A 4,228-nucleotide genomic window follows, 5' to 3' on the forward strand; every position below is an offset into this window, starting at 1 on the left:
AGCAACTGCAGTACCAATAAGTTGATTTGGCCTCTACTTTGGAAGGGCATACTACTGGCAAAGTAGAGAAAAACGAGGTGAATTTATTACTAGAGATTTCAACTTTCCTTAGATTTACAGGCAATAATCAGATTCATTCACTGTTCTAAGCCACTTAGCCTCACAGAGTTTGATGGAGACCTTATAAAAGTGAAGGACACAGACTGTTGCATTAATGGTGTGAGCTTTATAAACTTGTGCAGTTAGGGCATTTCACCACAATTTAAGCTCCAAATCTAATAAATGCGTTGACTGGGGGAGGGGGGCCCTTGAATAGCCCAGGTTTCAAAAATTCCACAATCAAGAACAAACTATAGTTTAGAAGATTAAGAAAACATGTACACGCCTACAGTTCTTCATTTAACTTGTATTGCTCCAAACTGGGGTAACTAATTTAGATGCATGAACACAAATTTCCACCCCGATTTTTCCAAGTATTTTACTGGAAACTCAGCATAGATCTGAACTGGAATGGGGTCCTGACCCCCAAAGTTACAGTGGCTTTGTAGCCTAACAAAATGCAGGAAATGTTGGCTCTACCTGTAGCACCATCACTACCTTGCAATGTGCCCTTGAAAAGCTCCTCTTTCAGCTGCCTTCCTTAACTGCACAACAGACTGGGCTGGTCCTGCCCAGTGCTAATTCTCCATACTGTAATGGATGCCCAGCACCAACTGCCTGCTGCTAGAAGTAACATCAAAAGCGCAAGACTAACCAAAAAGCAATTTCATGAGGCAGCCAAACTACTTTGTGGTAAAGGAAATTACTTAGCATGAGTTCACTGCCTGAATCATTTCCAATCTCTCAGAAATAGAAATATGGTAGAATATGATTTAAGTTAGCCTTCCTATAATTAATAAATGAGAAGGTGGTCTGAAAGAAGGATGGTAAGAGATACTAGGCGTCCTTTAACTTATTATTCCGCCACCCATTTCCACCCTCTACTCTCTCCACGTGTCCCTTCTTAAACCACCAGGTCTTAACACTCAATTGGAAATGTAATGGAAGTTCAGGAAGCAAACTATTAGGAAGGGGGGAGGTGAGGAGACATCTAAAGAGCTGTGCGTTAACAGTCCACACTTTTGCCCTGTGCTGTCCCGCCAAGGGACACATTTCTTGCAGGATACTGGTCACTACATCTCCTCAGCCATTAGTGAGTTCTGACTTCTGAGAGATTCTATAAAGTTTACACAACTCGTAAGATTCTTCTAATCTTGCTTGTTCTTCTATAGTTGTTGACATTCATTTCCCTGGTAGACTGGAAGCTTTGTACAAGGTTGGAGCTTTTTAGACCCCTGAAATGGTCAAGCACAACCACACAGAACTCCCATCATGGCGTCTTCCATTTCTTTTCTTTTCTTTTTTTTAAATTACAGTTCCTTTTAAAAAAGTTTTTGTCTTTTGTATTTATTTGGGGTGGGGAGGTAATTAGGTTTACTTATTTAGTGGAGGTACTGGGGATTGAACCCAGGACCTCATGCATGCTAAGCACACACTCTACCACTGAGCTATACCCTCACCACCAATTTCATGTTTTGATGGACCAAAAAGGAAACAATCATTCCACATACAAGGCACTGAGCTATAGACAGACCCAGCAGTCGTCTTTGCCCTCACAGCTGGAAGGGCAAAAGCACGCAGACATGGGTGTAAAATACTTGTTTAATTAAGTGGCATTAGTCATTTGTCTCGTTGCCAAAACAAAAGGACTCTAGAAATTTGGAGGGAAGGCTCATAGGCCCCAATTTACTCTGCTCAAACAGAAGAGAATAAAAGCAGTGAAATGATCCCTCTAAAAAGGCCCAAGGCTCTGGAACTGCACTATAACCTGTCCTTTTAAATGGATTTTCACCTTTAGCAGCAAATACAAGCAGGCTGGCACCAATACACCACAGTGTCTTTGAGTGTCTATCCGTAAGCTACTCCACAGCTACAGGAGAGATAAGACTATCTCCCACTACTGAAAACTCCAGGGCCATCCAATAGGTCACCCCAATTTTTAAAAATTGGGGCAATTTTTAAAAGATATTCATGGAGCAGGTGCTGAGATAGCACCGAGGAACATCTTGGTGCTTTCTCCCACCTACCACCCTTCCTGACAGTTAAACCCTCTTCAGCTTTCTCCAGCTGATTGTGAAGTCTACAGATCTATGACTCAGAAGCTAGGCTGCCTAACAGGGTACTTCCCCATCTCTCTCCTATCTATGCGGAAGTACCAACTACTTACAATGACATCCTCCCATCAATTACTAGAGAGTGGGGAAAGTGAAATTAATAAAGCCACATAAAAACCAGTTCTCCCACAATTGGTTTTCATTTGTGAAATATTTATGCAGAATTTATAAGCTATGAAGCCAGAAATGACTTATTTCAGCAGACTTGACTTTGTCAAACTGTGTAGGTGCAGCATTCCACAGGGAATTACTCAGATTTTAAAACTCAGATTCAAAGAGGCAATGATCTAATTTTTCACTCCATCTACTAACATTCTCAAAAATCAAGTACAATGACGTTTAAAAATAAGCAGGGACTAAATGAGAGTGATAAAGGTCACTTTTTAATCAGAATGCATAGTTTCTCTACAAAGTTCCCAAAAAGACGCTTGTTTTAAGAACTTGGATCTAAGACTGATACATTACAGTTCAGAACAATCACGGCCTTCAACCCCAAGAACACTAAAAGACATAAATGTAGAGAATGTTTAAGAAATTCACACAGCCCTTAAGTTGGCCGAACGAGTACAACAAAGACACACCTTCCGAGGTTTTCAGTTTTTCAGGATTTTCTTAATAACCAGTTTTTTATCTGTTACTTAAGACCATAAATCAGGTAGACCAAAATAATTAGTAAGGGCAAAACCACTTCGCTGCGACATAGCTGGCTATTCAGGAAGATTTAACTTGCCGCTAATTCGTGCCAGGAAAAATACAGGCTCTGCTATATATAAAAAAAGGAGAACAGGGCGGAAAATTGTTCAATTTTCAATAAGGAGACAGATGCAAGCCTGGTAAGCATAAGGAGAAGCTATGTAAGTGAGAAATAGATGAGGACAGTGGTCACGGGAAACAATGATTGGCTGGAGAGCGAAGACAGGGAAGCTCAGACAGACATTTTAGAAAGCCATAAAGACCTAAGCTGCAGTAGGACTAGCGGCTGGGATCCCGTCATTCTAAGATCCACGGGGAAGCAGGCACCCAACGGCTCGGTCCCAAGTTTCCGCGGGTCACAAAAGGATAACGGACATCCTCCCAACGGTGGACCTGGGGGCTCCGCGCGCCGCTTCCGCCCGGCTGCCCCACCCGGCGTGCAACCCACCTGCGCTCGGCCCCGGACCCAGCAAGGCGCTGGGACCCGGTGCTCGCGGCGAGATGCGGGCCCGCGGAAGCCTGCGGACGTTTCCTCTGCTGCCCGCTCGCCCGCCTTTGTTCGCCTGGTCCTCCTCTCTCACTCCGCCGCCATCGCCCGCCCGAACTCAGGGGTCAAGAGCAAGCGCCGTCCGACGCGAAAAAGGAGGCACAGGCGTCTCTCGTCAAAACAGACTTTATTGGGGCGCCCGGGCGGCCCGCGCGCGCCGTCCGCTTCCCCGCGAGAACCCCGGGCCGACCCCCGGCCAGAATCCCGCGCCCGGCCGGCCCCGCCCCACAGACCCCTTCCCCGCGGCGCCAGGGGCCGCGCTGACGGCTCGGCTCACCCGCTCCCGAGGTGGTGGCGGCCGCTGCGTCGACGCCCCGCTGCCGAGTGGTGCCCAGACACCGGGCGGCGGGACCTACTCCTGTTACACCGCGGACGGCGGAAGCCGCGCGACTCTCGGCGGCGGTGGCGGCGCGCTGACGTCACGCGCAGCGGCCAACAAGCGCGCGCGGGGGCCCTCCCGTCGGCCCCAATCCGGGAGGAGCCCGAGTTGAGTGGGCGGGGCCGTTGCGGAGAACGGGCAGATCGATTGGCAGAGGAGGAGGAGCGATAGGGCGAACAGGCGAATAGGAGAGAGGTGGGGGCGGGCCGAGGCAGCACGGAAGTCTCGCGAGGCCAAGCCTGAGCGGAGTGTGGCGGCGGCGGCGGCGGCGAGATCTGGGTTCGGGGTGAGGAGTTGGTATTTGTGTGGAAGGAGGCGGAGGCGCAGGAGGAAGGGGAAAGCGGAGCGCCGGCCCGGAGGGCGGGAGGAGGCGCGGCCAGAGAGAGCGGCCGAGGC

This window comes from Vicugna pacos, chromosome 6 (assembly GCF_048564905.1).
Source record: "Vicugna pacos chromosome 6, VicPac4, whole genome shotgun sequence".
NCBI lineage: Eukaryota > Metazoa > Chordata > Mammalia > Artiodactyla > Camelidae > Vicugna > Vicugna pacos.